Source organism: Ursus americanus, chromosome 22, assembly GCF_024610735.1.
Source record: "Ursus americanus isolate L20-20 chromosome 22, mUrsAme1.1.p, whole genome shotgun sequence".
Classification (NCBI taxonomy): Eukaryota; Metazoa; Chordata; class Mammalia; order Carnivora; family Ursidae; genus Ursus; species Ursus americanus.
The window spans coordinates 54957650-54976393 of record NC_142148.1 but is presented as its reverse complement, the minus strand read 5'-3'; positions in this window follow the sequence as shown (position 1 = coordinate 54976393).

Below are 18744 nucleotides of genomic sequence, written 5' to 3'. Positions count from 1 at the left end.
CTGAAACGAACGTAACACTGTATGTTAGCTCTACTGGAATTAAAATAAATTTTTAAAAAAGAATTTTCTTTCAGGAACCTCTTTGAAAAAGCTTTTCCTGTGCAATGTGCATAAGCCCTACTTGGGAGGATTCACTCTACAATAATTATTCACTCTATGCCTCGAATTCAGATTTCACTGAGTTCTTACCGTGGATCCCAGGCCACGGGAGCCATAGTCCTTTTCTGTCCAGGCTCAGGACCTATGCATTCAAGATTGGAAGTAGAGACACATGTCATTTCACAGTCCAGAAAGCTATTATTGTTTCTGTTTCAGTGTGAGAGAGTCACAGACTTTGGGACAGGTTTCAGAGCAGGTTTATTATGGATCCTGGATCTCTACTTCAATGTTCATTGCCTGGATCCATTTGGCTAATAGGTTCCCTGTGGATGGGCTTGCTCCCAAGCACATATATAGAAGATGCAAAGGTGGGTCGGCTTGGTGCGGGACAGGAAGAAGACCAAAAGTAGACAAGGGTTCGACCCCTCCCCTGATCCAGGAACTGCTACGGGAGAGGGTACGGGAGGTAGAATCCATGTGAAACTCCAAGGTCGCCAGCTGAACTCAGGAGGCATAGGTCAAGGGATCTGGAGATGCAGGGGTTGAAGGCTGCTCTGAGCTACCTCTGGGAGGAAGGGAGGGAAGGAATGAGGAGACACTGCCTGCCCCTGGCCCATGCCAGCTTCCCACCACTCCAACACGCATCCGTCTACACAGCTGACACAGCCTGGGCTCAGGATGGGCTGGCTCAGATCCTTTAATCCTCAGTGGAACAGCTGGCCCCAGGGCTCAGAGACATGCTGAGGGAGATGAGAGGGAAAGCTGCCCCACCCAGGTCATCCCCTCCTTGAGCAGACAGCCCTTCAGAACTGCTAAAAAAAAAACAAAACACTAATGGGGTTGAAAGACATGCCATGGATGAACTAAGGCATAGAGATATGTAAAATAACATTCATTTTTAAGTTCAGAGCTGTAATCTCAGGAAGTGGGGAGAGCTTCCCTGAAGAAGACTGAGGGGAGGGCAGGCCATGCTGAAAAGGGAGACATGGCTCTCCTGATTGGGGACCTGCAGCCCCCTTCCAGGGCAGGGCATCATCCTCAATCACATGAGATCCATGAAAGTGTTCCATCAGGACCAGGTGTTTGTCTCGAGAAGGCTACCCTGTCATCGGACTGCACAGGGCACCAGGGATGAGGGCCAGATGGAGGACGGACAATACCCCGGAGGCCATGGGGCAAGAGCAGAGGCACATGACCTTGAAGATGATGATGAAAAGCAGGAGGTGGCAGCATGGAGCCGGCCCAAAAGTGCCATGGGAGTAGTGCCCACAGCTACACTGACTGGGTGCCTTCTGTGCCCGGTGTGGCTGACTTCTGTGGGCTCCAGACTAGTCCTGACTACAACTCTAGGAAGTGTGCACCACCCCCGGCCTCCTCTCCCCTTGCAGCTGATAGGAATCACGGTCACAGACCCTGGTCAGCTTTCGTGGAAACCAAGCAGTGGCTCCCCCGCATGCTGCACCTCTGGTGGTGGTCCAGTGCGACCCTCGTGCCTGGCCAGACACTGATGTCTACCTGTCTCCACACAAATCCACAGACAGGAGGGTGTCCCTGAATTCCACAGAACCTGAGGAGACAGATCCACAGAACCCAACACCCAGTGGGTCACTCGGGACCTCACCTATGGTCATGGAGCTCACCATACCCTATTTCTGTCACTTCCCACAGAAAGCCTGGTTCTGATCCCCAACAATACCATACATCCTGGTTGCTGATCTGGGGTCATGCCATGAACCCACATGGCAACTTTCTTTAAGTGAAGGCTGTGCCTACATCTCCTAGAAAATATTTCTAATGAAGTACAAGTCCATCAGGACTACGGTGTGAATGGTAGCACACAGCCTGCATGGTAGTAGTCAGTAATTCTAACAAGGGTTAACCCCAACCCCCGACTCACAATACCTTCCTCCGTCCCCACGGAACTCATGGTCTGCCCTCAGAAAACCCTCCAGGAAACAAACCTTTCATCTGAATGCTCTCTTCACCTTCTGATTCAAATCTTGTCCAACCACAGTGATATGAAACTAGAAATCAGTCTCAAGAAAAAAATGGGAGAGTCAAAAATAGGTGGAGATTGGGGGGCCTGGGTGGCTCAATCTTAAGGATCTGCCTTCAGCTCAGGTCGTGATCCCAGGATCCTGGGATCTAGCCACGAATCAGGCTCCTTGCTCAGTGGGAAGCCTGCTTCTCCCTCTCCCAATCCCTGCTTGCATTCCCTCTCTCGCTGTCTCACTCTCTGTCAGATACTAAAATAATCTTAAAAAAATATGTGGAGATTTAACAACATGCTACTGAACAACCAACAGTTTAAGAAGAAAAAAAAATTAGAAGTACCTGGTCACTGATGAAAAAGACAACCTACAAAAACTTATGGGACGCAGCAAAAGTAGCTCTACTGGGGACCTTCATAGAAATTCAAGTCTTCATCAATCCATGAGAATGCTCTCCAATAAACAACCTGATTTATGTGGTAAAGAAGTAGAAAATAAAACAACAAACAAAGCCCCAAATTAGTAGAAATAAGGAAATAACAAAAAGGAATGCATAAATAAATCCAACAGAGACTAAAAAGACAAAAAAATAAAAACCATGAAAATGAGAGCTGCCTTTTTTGGAAAGATAAACAAAACTGACAAACTTAGCTAGACTAACCAAGAAAGACAGAGGACTCGAATACAATCAGGAAAGAAAGATAATGGATTCCTGTATCATATCAAAATCAAAAGAACTCTTCAAACATAGACACAACAACTTCTTGCAAGATAGGTCTCTAAAGACAAAGGAAATAAAAGCAAAAATGAACTATTGGCACTTCATCAAGATAAAAAGCTTCTGCACGGCAAAGCAAACAACCAACAAAACAAAAAGGCAACCTATGGAATCGAAGAAGATATCTGCAAATGATATTACAGATAAAGGGCTGGTATCCAAGATCTATAAAGAACTCCTCATTCTCGACACCCAAAAAATGGGCAGAAGACACAAAGAGATCCTTCTCCAGAGAAGACATACAAATGGCCAACAGACACATGAAAAAAGCCTCCACATCACTTGCCATCAGACAAATACAAATCAAAACGACAATGAGATACCACCTTACACCAGTTAGAATGGTTAAAATTAACAAGGCAGGGGGCACCTGGGTGGCACAGTGGTTAAGCGTCTGCCTTCAGCTAAGGGGGTGATCCCTGCATTATGGGATCGAGCCCCACATCAGGCTCCTCCGTTAAGAGCCTGCTTCTTCCTCTCCCACTCCCCCTGCTTGTGTTCCCTCTCTCCCTGGCTGTCTCTATCTCTGTGGAATAAATAAATAAAATCTGGAAAAAAATTAACAACACAGGAAATAAAAAAAAGTCAGAGAGGATGTGGAGAAAGGGGACTAGCATCAAAGTAAAGTGATGGAATTCCTGACACTCAGAGGATGGAGATGGACAATTGACCTCAAACTACAGTACAATTTCTAGGCATCATTCGGTCTTCTGAAGGCAGACAACTACCACACCCCTTCCTACACCACACAGGTTGTTTCCCAACCCCTACCATAAAAGAAGAAGATGAGAAACAGATAGGACTAGTAAGAAATAGCAAAAATCACATGTGGGGATTTTCCTGAAACACACTGATCACATAACTATTGTAAGGAAGTGTAGGGAACTGACAAGGACAGAGAATCAAGGGGTACTTCCTTGGGAAATGCTGTCTGAAATCGTCACACCTTGGTACCAGCTAATGAGGGCTCTGAGCATACCCTAGGGTTTGCTCACAAGGGTCTGCAACACCATCACTGAGGACTGAAACTCTTCAAGACCTCAAAGCTTGCCTGATTGACTATTGGACTAAGAGATTCCCATGTTCTGAAAACAGATACCAACTCATTGAAAGGTTCACCTGGGCTCTCTCGGAGGCCCTACAAGAAGCTGAACCATTCACTGAAAATCAATTACACACACACACACACACACACACACACACACACACACACACACACACACATCTGTCATTTCACCAATTACTTAAACATTCAAGGTTCTTCCTACCTTTTCTTTTACACATTGATATTTATACTCACATGAAATGTCATCATTTCTAATGAACACAGATGTCAAAATAGAGATCCATTGACACAATATTCACAAAATGGAACTTCCCTGCTGTAATTTTCAATATAGAATTTTTTAAAGTTCATACATATTTTAGGTTTTTGGTAACTTATACAGGAGAAGATCAGCATTGAAAAACTCTATATACTGACAATGAGTTTAAAGCCTAGAGAACAAAAATTGTCCAATTTCATAGATAATAAGGAACCAAAGGGAAAGCATGGAAGCTGTAGTCGAATAATTTTACACCTATGCATCCTCTATTATTTACTACCGAGGGGCGTGTTTCATTACCACTATACATGCATCAATTGTCTTCCACGTGCACCTGCACAGGTATAATGAATTACTACAGTAGAATGAAATGTCTGGGAACTACTTGGTGGCATCTATAATGAACAATGAATTTTCGATCTTATATTTGGTGAACTTCCACTGTCTGTCCCTTTAGACAATGGACCCTAAACAGAAGGGGGAATGAACCACGAGAGACTATGGACTCTGGGAAACAAACTGAGGGCTTCAGAGGGGAGAGAGGTGGGGATTGGGATGGGCCAATGATGGGTATTAAGGAAGGTACATATTGTATGGAGCACTGGGTGTTATATGCAAATAATGAATCATGGAACACTACATCAAAAACTAAGGAAATACTGTATAGTGACTAACATATCATAATAAAAAATTATTAGTAGAAAAAAATTAAAGGTAAAAAAAAATACAGCTTTTCTGTTTCAAGAACAATCACAATTGAGAAAAAACTAACTTCCAATCTCTAAAGCAAAACACAGACCAAGTTCCATTTCACTCCCCTTTATTCACATTCTCTGTGGGTTCTAAGCTATTTCCCTACCTCCTTTCCTGCTGAGCAGGGAGCCCGGGCTCGATCCCAGAACCCTGGGATCATAGCCTGAGCCAAAGGCACATGCTTAACTGGCTGAGCCAGCCAGGAGCCCCAGCCATGTTTTTCTTAAGCAAAAGGACACTTTCTCACGATGCCTTCACATGACTTCACACGGTACCAGAGACCTGCATTTGCCTCTAGGAGGTTGCAGATGAAGGCAATTGCAAACTCTCACAGTGGTTTATCAAATACAATGACCTGCCTGGTGACAGTGAAACTCTTATGAGCCCACGAGAGGGTGCTGTGACACTCAGCTGTGGCTGGGCTGGCACAGAGAACCAAATCCATTTCCCGGCCTGATGTCTGTGAGGAACAGATGCCCCCACTGTGAATGAGACCCTGACACTGAGCTGTCCAGAGATGGCCATCCTCAGGGAGGATGAAGATAAAGGACAATGCCTGAGGAGACCTCATCTGTCTCTTTTATCTTTTCATATTTTTGACAGTGGACAAATCACTGCCTAGGAGTCCCCAACTACCTTAGTCTCATCTGTGAATGGCCAAGAGGTTTTACAAAACACTTAAGATTTTGACCTCACAAATGCCCACAACCACTTACCATAGGGATTCAACATTAAGCAAAGATACTGTTCGTTGGAAGAGAGGTCCTGCCCACTGTTGTTTCTCACTTATATACTCATCTTCCTTACCTCATGGTAACATAACCACCTTGATTCCTGTTTCCGTCTTCAGGAAGGCTGATGTGACTTGAAGGGCATTACCCTGACATCGTTTTTCTTAGCAATAAGATGTGGATATTTCCCTAGTCCTACACAACCAAAGTTGAATCGGAATCAGGATTGAGGAGGCTGATGAGAGTTGAAGGTGTTTTCCTGTACACGGTGGTTTATTACCAATAAGGATGGGTCAGAGTCCTCGAAATTCCAGAACCTTTTCATTAATGCTTCCTACTCCTGAAAGATGATGTACATTGGTCTTTCCCTGTATAGTGTGGTGACTCAGAGAAAAGTGCTTAGCCCTTTCATCAGACTTCCACAACCACTTTGGGGCTGGCTTCCATATTCACAAAGGATGATGTTAGGGCTAAGAGGGTTCCTGTACACTGTTATTTCTTACAGATAAGTGTATGGCACTTTTGTTACATTGCCAGAACCACTTAGCGCCGGGCTTGCCGGCCTCCTGGGGACGAACCCTAACCCTAGGTCGGCCCCTGAGGGGCCCCTCCCAAGGGGCCTGGTGCCACAACGCTGGGGATTGGGGACCACCGAGCCCAGCGCCGGAGTCACCCTGTCGCCCCGCAGCAACCAGGGCTGCTAGGGGCGCTGCCCGTCTTTCATGGCGAGAGAACGGGCAAGGCCTCCCAAGCCCCCGGCGACCTTCGAAGACTCCCCGCGCCAAAACGCATGGGTCCATGCTACCGCGCGCCAGCGCGCTCACCTCAGCCCGCCCCTCCACTGGCCGCACAGCCAGTGGATCGGGCCTGCTGGCCTCCCGGGGGCTAACACTAACCCTAGGTGGGCTCACGAGGGGCCCCTCTCAAGGGGCCTGGCGCCACCACGCCGGGGATTGGGGACCCTCGAGCAACAGTGCCTGACTCGCCCTGCCGCCCCGCCGCGACCCGGCGGGCTATGGGCGTCGCTGGTCATCCAGGGAGGGAGATTGGGCAGGGCCCTCAGAGCCCCAGGTGACCTTCGAAGACCCCCTCGCCAAAAAGCTTGGGCCCATGCTCTCGATCTCCAGCGCCTTCTCCTCGGCCAGCCCCTCCACACACCACACAGCCAGCGGATCAGGCCTGTAGGCCTCCTGAGAGCTAACTCCAAACCCTATGTTGGCCCCCGAGGGGCCCCTCCCACAGGGCCTGGCGTCGCCATGCCAGGGATAGGGGATGCCGGATCCCTAGCGCCGGACTCACCCTGCAGCCCCGCAGCCACCCTGGCCTCTATGGGCGCCGCTGGTCATTCAGGGAAGGAGAACAGGCAGTGCCCTCCGAGCCCCCAGCGAACTTTGAAAGCGCCGCGCGAAAACTCTTGGGCTCACTCTCCCGCTCGCCAGCACCCTCACCTCCGCTAGCCCCTTCGCATGCGGCAGAGCCCTCGGATCAGGTCTGCAGGCCTCCTGGGGGCTAACCCTAACCCTAGGTCAGCCCCGAGTGGACCCTCCCAGGTGGCCTGGCGCCGCAACGCCAGGGATTACAAACCCCCGAGCCCCAGTCCCGCACTCACCCTGCCGCCCCGCCACACCCAGGCCACGAGTGGCGCCACCGCTCATTCAGGGTGGAAGAAGGGGCAGGGCCCTCCGAGTCCCCGGCAATTTCCTAGGCCCCCACGCCGAAACGCTTTGGCCCACACTCCCACTCACCAACGCCCTTACCTTGGACCGCTGCTCCGCACACCGCACAGCCAGCCGATCCCGGCTGCCGGCCTCCTGGGTTCTAACCCTAACCCTAGGTCGGTCCCCGAGGGGCACCTCCCAAGGGGCCTGGCGCTGCAACGCCGGGGATTGGGGACCCCCGAGCACCGGCGCCGGACTCACCCTTCCTCCCCGCCGCCTCCTGGGCCGCTAGGGGCGCCGCCGGTCATTCAGGATGGGTGAATGGTCAGGGCACTCCAAGCCCCGGTGACCTTTGAAGGCCCCCCGCGCCAAAAAGCTTAGGCCCATGCTCCCACTCGCCAGCGCCCTCACCTCTGCCTGCCGATCAGCTCACTGCACAGCCGGCGAATAGGGCCTGCCAGCCTCCTGGGGGCTAACCCTAAGCCTATGTCCGCCCCCGAGTGGCCCCTCCCAAGGGGCCTAGCTCCGCAAGCCAGGTTATGTGGACCCCCGAGCTGCAGTGCCGGACTCACCCTGCCTCCTTGCCACACCCGGGCCGCTAAGGGTGCCGCCGGTTTTTCATGGCTAAAGAAGGGGCAGGGCTTTCCGAGCCCCCGGAGAAATTCAAAGGCGCCCTGCGCCAAAACGCCTGGGCCTATGCTCCCACTTGCCAGCGCCCTCTCCTCGGACCGCTGCTCCGCAGACCGCACAGCCAGCCAATCGGGCCTGCTGGCCTCCTGGGGAATAACCCTAACCATAGGTCTGCCCCCGAGGGGCCCATACCAAGGGGCCTGGCGCCGCAACGCTGGGGATTGGGGATCCCCGAGCCACAGTGCGGGACTCCCCCCGTCGCCCCACCAGCAATGGAGCCGCTAGGGGCGCCGCTGGTTATTCAGCCAGGAGAAGGGGCAGGGCCCTCCAAGCCATGGCAACATTCAAAAGCCCAGGGCGCCAAAATGCTGGTGCCCACGCTCCCACTCCCCAGCACCCTCACCTTGGCCCGCCCCTCCCCTCACCGCACAGTGGGCTGATCAGGCCTGCCAGCCTCCTGAGGGCTAACCCTAACCCTAGGTCGGCCCCCCAGGGGCCCCTCCCAAGTGGCCTGGGGCCGCAACGCTGGGGATGGGGACCCCAAGCCCAAGTGCCGGACTCACCCTGCTGCCCTTCAGCCACCCGAGCCTTAGGTGCCCCACCGGTCATTCAGAGCGGGAGAACGGGCAGGTCCCTCCGAGACCCCGCCAACCTTCGAAGGCCCCCCACACTAAAACGCTTAGGCTCATGCTCAGTCTCGCCAGTGCCCTCACCTCGGCCAAACCCTCCACGTGCCGAACAGGCGCTGATCAGGTCTACCGGCCTCCTGGGGGCTAACCATAAGGCTAGATCGACCCCGAGTGGCCTCTCCCAAGGGGCCTGGTGCCGCAACGCCGGGGATTGGGGATCCTGAGCCTCAGCACCTGACTCACCCTGCTGCCTAGCCGCCACGCGGGGGGTTGGGGTGGTGCCGTTCATTCAGGGCGGGAGAACGGGCAGGGCCCTCCGAGACATGGCGACCTTCGAAGGCCCCTCGCGCCAAAACGCCCAGGCCCACCCTTCCACTGACCAGTGCCCTCACCGTGGTCCGCCACTCCGCTCTCCACACAGCTGGCAAATAGGGCCCGCCGGCCTCCTACGGGCTAAACCTAGCCCTACGTTGGCCCCCGAGGGGCCCCTTCCAAGCGGCCTGGCACCACAAGTGCGGGATTGGGGACCCCTGAGCCCCAGCACTGGATGCAACTTGCCACCACGCCCCACCCCGGCCACTAGGGGCGCCGATGTTCATTCAGGGTGGGAGAAAGGGCAGGGCCCTCTGAACCCTCGCAGACCTAGGAAGCCGCCCCAAACCAAAACGCTTGGGCCCAGGCTCATGTTCACCAGCACCCTCACCTCGGCCCAACTCTCCGCTCGACGCACAGGCGGTGTTTCCAGCCTGCCAGAATCCTGGGGGCTAACCCTAACTGTAGGTCGGCCCCCGAGAGGAACTTCCTAAGTGCCTTGCGCCGCAACGCCGGGGATGGGGACTCCGAGCCCCAGTGCTGGACTCACCCTGCTGCCCTTCAGCCACCTGAGCTGCGAGGGGCCCCACCTGTCATTCAGAGCAGGAGAACGGGCAGGTCCCTCCGAGCCGCCGCTGACCTTCGAAGTCCCCCCGTGCTAAAAAGCTTGGGCTCATGCTCAGTCTCGCCAGCGCCCTCACCTCGGCTGAACCCTCCGCATGCCCCACATCCGCTGATCGGGTCCACCGGCTTCCTGGGGGCTAGCCATAACCCTAGAACGACCCCCGAGGGCCCCTCCCAAGGGGCCTGGTGCCGCAACGCTGGGGATTCGGGACCCCGAGCCTCAGCACCTGACTCACCCTGCCGCCCAGCCGCCACCCCGGGGGCTTGGGGTGCTGCCGTTCATTCAGGGCGGTAGAATAGGCAGGGCCCTCCGAGACATGGTGACCTTCGAAGGCCCCCCACACCAAAACGCCCAGGCCCATGCTCCCAATCACCAGCGCCCTCACTGCAGTCCGCCACTTCACTCTCCACACAGGTTGTGAATATGGCCTTCCAGCCTCCTGGGGCTAAACCTAACCCTAGGTTGGCTCCTGAGGGGCCCCTCCCAAGGGGCCTGGCGTCTCAACGCTGGGAATGGGGACCCCAAGCCGCAGCGCCGGACTCACCCTGCCGCCCAACCGCCAACAGAGCCGCTAGGGGCGCTGCTCTTTATTCAGGGCAGGAAAATGGGCAGGGCCCTCCTAGCCATGGCAACATTCAAAGGCCCAGTGCGCCAAAACGCTGGGGCCCACCCTCCCGCTCGCCATCGCCCTCAACTCGGCCCACAACTCCGCTCCTCGCACAGCTGGCGGATTGGGCCTGCCGGCCTCCTGGGCGCTAACCCTAACCCTAGGATGGCACCTGAGGGTCCCTTCCTAAGGGGCCTGGCGCCGCAACGCCGGGGATTGGGACCCCCAAGCCCCAGCACCGGATGCACCCTGCCACCCCGCCCCCCACGGGCCGCTAGGGGCGCCACCATTCATTCAGGGTGGGAGAACCAGCAGGGCCCTCCGAGCCCCCACCGACCTTCGAAGGCCCCCCGCGCTAAAACGCCTGGGGTCATGCTCAGGCTCGCTGGCGCCCTCACCTCGGGGCAACCCTCCACATGTTGCACAGCCGCTGATTGGGTCCACCGGCCTTCTGGGGGCTAAACGTAACCCTAGAACGACCCCCGAGCGGCCCCTCCCAAGGGGCCAGGCGCCGCAACGCCGGGGATTGGGGATCCCGAGCCTCAGCACCTGACTCACCCTGCCACCCAGCCGCCACCCGGGGGTTTGGGGTGCTGCCGTTTATTCAGGGCGGGAGAACGGGCAGGGCCCTCTGAGACACGGCGACCTTCAAAGGCCCCCCGTGCCAAAACACCCGAGCCCACGCTCCCGCTCACCAGCGCCCTCACCTCAGTCCGCCACTCCAGTCTCCACACAGCTGGCGAATAGGGCCTGCCGGCCTCCTAGGTGCTAAACCTAACCCTAGGTTGGCCCCCGAGGGGCCCCTCCCAAAGGGCCTGGTGCCACAAGACCGGGGATTGGGGACTCCCGAGCCCCAGCGCTGGACTCACACTGCTGCCCCGCCGCCACCTGGGCCGCTAGGGTCGCCGCCGTTCATTCAGGGCAGGAGAATGGGCAGGGCCTTCTGAGCCACCAGAGACCATCGAAGACCCCCCTTGCCAATGTGCCTGGTCCCAAGGCCCTGCACTCCAGCGCGCTCATCTCGAACCACCCCTCCACTCGTCGCAGAGCCAGCGGATCGGTCCTTCCAGCCTCCTGGGTGCTAACTCAAACCCTAGGTCTAACCCCAAGGGACCCATCCCAAGGGGCATGGCGCCGCAACGCCAGGGATTGGGGACCCCGGAGAACAAGCGCTGACTCACCCTTCCGCCCTGCCGCCACACGGTCCACTACGGGCGCCTCAGTACATTCAGTGCGGGAGAACAGGCAGGGCCCTCCTAGCCCCCGTCGTCCTTCAAAGGCCCACCACGCCAAAACGCTTGGGCCCACACTCCTGCTCGCCTGCGCCCTCACCTCAGCCTTCCCCTCCACTCGCTGCACAGCCAGCGGATCGGGCCTACCGGCCTCCTGGGGGCTAAGCCTAACCCTAGGTCGGCCCCTGAGGAGCCCCTCCCAAGGGGCCTGGCACCGCAACACGGAGATTGGGGACCCCCGAGCCCCAGCTCCGAACACACCCTGCCGCGCCGCCGCCACCCGGGCTGCTAAAGTCGCCGCAGGTCATTCAGGGCTGGAGAACGGGTAGGGAACTCCGAGCCACCAGAGACCTTTGAAGCCCCCCCACGCCAAAAAGCTTGGGCCCATGCTCCCGATCGCCAGCGCCCTTACCTCGGCCCGCCCCTCCTCTCCAGGCACAGCCGGAGGATCGGGCCTCCCGGCATCATGAGGTCTCACCCTAACACTAGGTCGGATGCCGAGGCGCCCCTCCCAAGGGGCCTAGAGCCGCAACGCCGGGGATTGGGGACCCCCAGCCCCAGCGCCGGACTCACCCTGCCGGATCGCCACCCCCCGGGCCGCTAGCGCCGCCGGTCACTCAGCGCGGGAGAACGTGCAGGGCCCTCCACTCCCCGGCAACCTTCGAAGGCCCCCCGCGCCAAAACGCTTGGGCACACGCTCCTGCTCACCAGCGCCCTCACCTCAGCCCACCCCTCTGCTCGCCGCACCGCTGGCGGATCTGGCCTACCGGCCTCCTGGGGGTTAACCCTAATCATAGGTCCGCCCCCAAGGAGCCCCTCACAAGGGACGTGGTGCTGCAACGCCAGGGTTTCCAGACCCCTGAGCAACAGCCAGGATTCACCTTGTCGTCCCGCCTCCACCCGGGCCGCTAGGGGCGCCACGGGTCATTCAGGGCGGGACAAGGAGTAGGGCCTTCGGAGCCCCCGACGACCTTCGAAGGCCCCCCGCACCAAAACGCTTGGGCCCACGTTCCTGCTCGCCAGCGCCCTCATCTTGGCCCACCCCTATGCTCATTGCAGAGTGGGCCGATCAGGACTGCCGGCCTCCTGGGGGCAAGCTCTAACCCTAGGTCGGCCATCGAGGGGCCCATCCCAAGGCGCCTATCGCCGCAACGCCTGGGATTGGGAACCCCCGAGCCCCAGCGCCAGACTCTACCCTGCTGCCCTGCTGCAACCCGGACCGCTAGGCGCGCTGGCCTGTCATTCAGGGTGGGAGAACGGGCAGGACCTTCCGAGCCCCCGGCGACAATCGAAGGCCGCCCAAGCCAAAATGCTTGGGCCCACGCTCCCGCTCGCCAGTGCCCACAACTCTGCCTGCCCCTCTGCTCGCTGCACAGCCGGCGGATCGGGCCTGCCGGCCTCCTGGGGAAACCCTCACCTTGGGAGGCCCCCGAGGAGACCCTCCCAAGGGGCCTGGTGCCACAATGTGGGGATTGGGGACCCCCGAGCCCCAGCACTGGACTCACCTGCCACCCCACCGGCGCCCGGGCCGCTATGGGTGCGGCCGGTCATTAAGGGCGGAAGAACTTGTAGGGCCCTCCGTGCCCCCGGAGACATTCAAAGGCCCATGGCGCCAAAACGCTTGGGCCTAAGCTCCTGCTCCCCAGAGCCCTTACCTCAGCCCACCCCTCCGCTCACGCACAGCCGGCGGATCTGGCCTCCCGGCCTCCAGGGGGCTAACCCTAACCCTAGGTCTGCCCCCGAGGGGCCCCACCCAAGGGGCCTGGCCGCGCAATGCAGGGGATTGGGAACCCCCGACCCCTAGCGCCGGACTCACCCTGCCGCCCCGCCACCACATGGGCCACTAGGGGCGCCGCAAGACATTCAGTGCGGGAGAATGGGCAGGGCCCTCTGAGTCCCGTTGTCTTTAGAAGGCCCACCATGCCAAAAGGCTTGGGCCCATGCTCCCGCTCGCCAGCGCCCTCACCTTGGCTCACCCTCCGCTCAGCCCACAGCCGGCGGATCAGGCCTGCCGGCCTCCTGGGGGCTAACCCTAACCCTAGGTCAGCTCTCAAGAGGCCTGGCACCGCAACGCTGGGGATTGGGTACCCCTGAGCCCCAGCGCCAGACTCAACTTGCTGCCCCCAGGCCACCCGGGCCACTAGGGGCACTGCGCGTCATCCAGGGCTGAGATCGGGCAGGGCCCTCTGAGCCTCTGGTGACTTTCGAAGGCACCCCGCGCCAAAACGCTTGAGCCCACGCTCCCGCTCACCAGCGCCCTCACCTTGGCCTGCCCCTCTGCATGCCGCACAGCTGGCGGATTGGGCCTGCCGGCCTCCTGGGGGCTAACACTAACCCTAGGGCGGCCCCCAAGGGGACCCTCCCAAGGGGCCTGGGACCACAACTCCAGGTTGGGGACACCCAAGCCCCAGCGCCAGACTCACCCTGCCGCCCCACCGCCACCCGGGCTGCTTGGGGCACCGCCGGTCATTCAGGGCGGGAGAAAGGGCAGGGGCCTCCGAACACCCGCCCACCTTCGATGGCGCCCAGAACCAAAATGCTTGTGCCCAGGCTCATGTTCACCAGCACCCTCACCTCGGACCAACTCTCCGCTCCACGCACAGGCGGTGTATAGGGCCTGCCGGCCTCCTGGGGGCTACCCCTAACTGTAGGTCGGCCCCCGAGGTGCCCTTCCCAAGTGGCCTGGCGCCCCAACACCAGGGATCGGGCAACCGAGCCCAAGTGCCGGACTCACCCTGCTGCCCTTCAGCCACCAGAGCCACTAGGGACCCCGCCGGTCATTCAGAGCGGGAGAATGGGCAGGGCCCTCCGAGCCCCCGCCGAACTTCGAAGGCCCCCCACGCTAAAACGCTTGGGCTCATGCTCAGGCTCGCCAGCGCCCTCACCTCGGCCCACCCCTCCGCTTGATTCAGACCCGGTGGATAGTGCCTGCTGGTCTCTTGGTTCTAACCAAGACCCTAGGTCGGCCCCGTGGGGCACATCCCAAGGGGCCTGGCTCTGCAACGTTGGGGATTGGTGACTCAGAGCCCCAGAGCCAGACTCACCCTGCCACACTGTCGCCACCTGGGCCACTAGGGGCGCCCCCGGTCATTCAGGGCGAGAGAAGGGCAGGGCATTCCGAGTCCCCGGTGACCTTCAAAGGCTCCCCGCACCAAAACACTGGTGCCCACGCTCCCTCTCCCCAGCGCCATCACCTCGGCCAGCCCCTCCGTTTGCTGCAGAGCCAGTGGATAGTGCCTGCCGGGCTCCTGGGGGCTAACTGAAACCCTAGGTCGGCCCCGTGGGGCACATCCCAAGGGGTTTGGCTCTGCAATGCCTGGGATTGGTGACTCAGAGCCCCAGAACCGGACTCACCCTGCCACACTGTCACCACCCAGGAGCTAGGGGCGCCGCTGGTCACTCAGGGAGGAGAATGGGCAGGGCCCGTCGAGTCCCCAGAAACATTCGAAGGTCCCCGGAGCCAAACGCTTGGGCCTAAGCTCCGGCTCGACAGAGACCTCACCTCAACCCACCACTCCATTTGCCGCACAGCTGGCAGATTGAGCCTGCTGGCGTCCTGGGGGCTGACCCTAACCCTAGGTCAGCCCCCGAGGGGCCTCTCCCAAGGGGCCTAGCAGTGCAATGCGGTGGATTGGGGACCCCTGAGCCCCAGCACCGGACTCACCTGCCGTCCCGCCACCACCCAGGCTGCTAGGGGTGCCGCGGGTCATTCAGGGTGGGAGAACTGGCAGGGCGTTTCGTTTCCCCTGTGACCTTTGTAGGACCCCCGCGCAAATAAGGTGGCTCCCATGCTCCTGCTCGCCAGCGCCCTCATCTTGGCCGGCCCCTCCGGTTGCTGCAGAGCTGGTGGATAGGGCCTGCCGGGCTCCTGGGGGCTAACTGAAACCCTAGGTCGGTCCCATGGGGGACATCCCAAGGGGCCTGGCTCTGCAATGCTGGGGGTTGGTGACTCAGAGCCCCAGAGCCAGACTCACCCTGCCGCACTGTCGCCACCCGGGCCGCTAGGGGCGCCACAGGTCATTCAGGGCGAGAGAAGGGGCAGGGCCTTCCGAGCCCCCGGTGACCTTCAAGGGCTCCCCGCACCAAAACGCTGGTGCCCAGGCTCCAGCTCCCCGCGCCCTCACCTTGGCTCGCCCCTCAACTCTCAGCACAGCAGGCGGATCAGGCCTGCTGGCCTCCTGGGTCTTAACCCTAACCCTAGGTCGGCCCCTCAGGGGCCCCTCCCAAGGGTCCTGGTGCCGCTACACCAGGGATCAGGGACCCCAAGCCCCAGAGCCAGACTCACCCTGCCGCAACGCCGCCACCCGGGCCGCTAGGGGTGCTGCTTGGAGAAACCTGCGACATTTGAAGCCTCCCACGCCAAAATGCAGGGGCCCACGCTCCCGCTTGGCAGCGCCTTTACCTCTGGCAAACCACCTCTCTCTGCCCAGCCAGAGGATTGGGCCTGCCAGCCTCCTGGGTGCTAACTCTAACCCTAGGTCGGCCCACGAGGAGCCCCTCCCAAGGGGCCTGCCCCCCCAGCGCCAGACTCACACTGCTGCCCCTCTGCAACCCGGGCTGCTAGGTGCACCGTTGGGCATTCATTGTGGTAGAACGGGAAGGGCACTCTGAGCCCCCAGCAACTTTCGAATGCCCCCCACGCCAAAACGCTTGGGCCCACGCTTCCGCTCGACAGCGCCCTCACCTCGGCCCGCCCCTCTGCTCGCCACACAGCCGGCATATCGGGTCTGCCGGCCTTCTGGGGGCTAACAGTAACCCTTGGTCTGTCCCCTAGAGCCCTTCCGAAGGGGTCTGGCACCCCAACGCTGAGGATTGGGGATACCGAGCCCCAGCGCCTGACTCACCGTACCGCCTGTCCTCTACCCGGGCCGCTAGGGTAGCCACCGGTCATTCAGGGCGGAAGAACGTGCAGGGCCCTCCGAGCCCCCGACGGCCTTCAGAGGACCCCCACGCCAAAACGCCTGGGCCCGTGCTCCTGCTCGCCAGTGACCTCACCTCTGCCCGACCCTCCACTCGCTGCACAGCTGGCGGATCAGGCCTGCTGGCCTCCTGGAGGCTAACCCAAACCCTAAGTCAGCCCCCGAGGGGCCCCTCCCAAGGGGTGTGGTGCGGAAACGCCAGGGATTGGGGATCCCCGAGCCCCAGCACCGGACTCACCCTGCCGCCCCTCTGCAACCCGAGCCGCTAGGTGCGCTGTCCTCATTCCGGGTGGGAGAACGGGCAGGGCCCTCCGAGCCCCCGGCGACCTTCGAAGGCCCCCCGCGCCAAAACGCTTGGACCCACGCTCCCACTCGACAGCGCCCTCACCTCGGCCATCCCCTCGGCATGCCACATAGCCGGCGGATCAGGCCTGTTGGTCTTCTGTGAGCTAAACGCAAACCCTACGCCGGCCCCCGAGGGGCCTCTCCCAAGGGGCATGGCGCCGCCACGCTGGGGCTTGGGGACCCACGAGCCCCAACTCTGGGCTAACCCTGCCGCCCCGCCGCCACCCGGGCCGCTAGGGCGCCACCAGTCATTCAGCACGGGAGAACTTGCTGAGCCCTTTGAGCCCCCCAGTGACCTTCGAAGGCCCCCCGCGCCAAAACGCTTGGGCCCACGCTCCCGCTCGCCCATGCATTCACGTCGACCCTTCCCTCTGCTTGCAGTAAAGCTGTCAGATAGGTCCTGCCGGCCTCCTGGAGCTAACTGAAGCCCTTCGTCGGCGCCCAAGGGGCCCCTCCAAAGGGGCCTGGCTCCGCCACGCCGGGGCTTGGGGACCCCCGAGCACCAGCACCAGACTCACCCTGCAGGCCCGCCGCGACCTGGCCTGCTAGGGGAGCTGTCCTCATTCAGGGTTGGAGAACGGGCACTGCCCTTCGAGCCCCTGTCGCCTTTCGAAGGCCCCCCGCGCCAAAATGCTTGGGCCCATGCTTCCGCTCGCCAGCGTGCTCACCTCGGCCCGCCCCTCTGCTCACAGCACAGCCGGTGAATCAGGGCTGTCAGCCTCCTTTGGGCTAACCCTAACACTAGGTTGGCTCAGGAGGGGCGCCTCCCAAGGGGCCTGGTGCTGCCACGCCGGGGATTAGGGACCCCTGAGCACCAGCGCTGAACTCACCCTGCCGCCCCGCCGTGACCCGGCCCACTAGGGGGCAGTCCTCATTCAGGGCGGGAGAATGGGCAGGGCCCTCTGAGCCCCTGGCGACCTTCGAAGGCTCATGCGCCAATACGCTTGGGTCTACGCTCCTGCTCGCCAGCACCCTCTCCTCATCCCGCCCCTCTGCTCACCGCACAGCCCTCGGAATGGAACTGCCCGCCTCCTGGCAGTTAACCCTAACCCTAGGTCGGCTCCCGAGGGGCCCCTCCCAAGGGGCCTGGCGCTGCCACGCCGGTGATTGGGGGCCCCGGAGCCAAACCGCCTGACACACCCTGCCGCCCCGCCGACACCCGGGCCGCTAGGGGCGCCACCGGGCATCTAGGTTGGAGAATGGGCAGGGCCCTCCGAGCCCCCGGTGACATTCGAAGGCCCCCCGCGCCAAAATGCTTCGGCCCACGCTTCTGCTCACCAGTGCCCTCACCTGGGCCCCACCCTCCACTCGCCACACAGCTGGCGGATCGGGCCTGCCAGCCTCCTGGGGGCTAACCCTAACCCTAGTTTGGCCCCTGAGGAGCCCCTCCCAAGGGGACTGGCGCCATCACGCCTTGGATGGGGGACAATCTAGCCCCAAGGCCGGACTTTCACTGCCACCCCGCCGCCAACCGGGCTGCTAGGGACGCCGCCGGTTCTTGGGGGCAGGAGAAGGGGCAGGGCCCTCCGAGCGCCCGGCGACCTTCGAAGACCCCCTGCGCCAAAACGTTTGGGCCCACGCTCCCACTCACCAGCGCGCTCACCTCAGCCCGCCCCTCCACTCGCCACACAGCTGGCGGATCGGGCCTGCGGGGCTCCTGGGGGCTAACCCTAAACCTAGGTCGGCCCCCGAGGGGCCCTTTCCAAGGGTCCTGGCTCCACCACGCCGGGGATTGGGGACCCACGAGCATGAGCGCCAGACTCACCCAGCTGCCCCGCCACCACCCGGGCTGCTAGGGGCGCTGCCAGTCATTCAGGGCGGGAGAAGGGGCATGGTTCTCTGGGCTCCCGCCGACTTTCAAAGGCCCCCCGCGCCAAAACGCTTGGGCCCACGCTCCCGCTCGCCAGCGCCCTCACCTCGGCCCACCACTCCTCTCGCCACACAGCCAGTGGAAGTGGCCTGTCAGCCTCCTTTGGGCTAACCCTAACCCTAGGGAGGCCCCAGAGGGACCACTCCCAAGTGCCTGGCGCCGCCACGCTGGGGATTGGGGACCCACGAGCCCTAGCTCCAGACTCACCCTGCTGCCCCGCAGTGACCCGGCCCGCTAGGG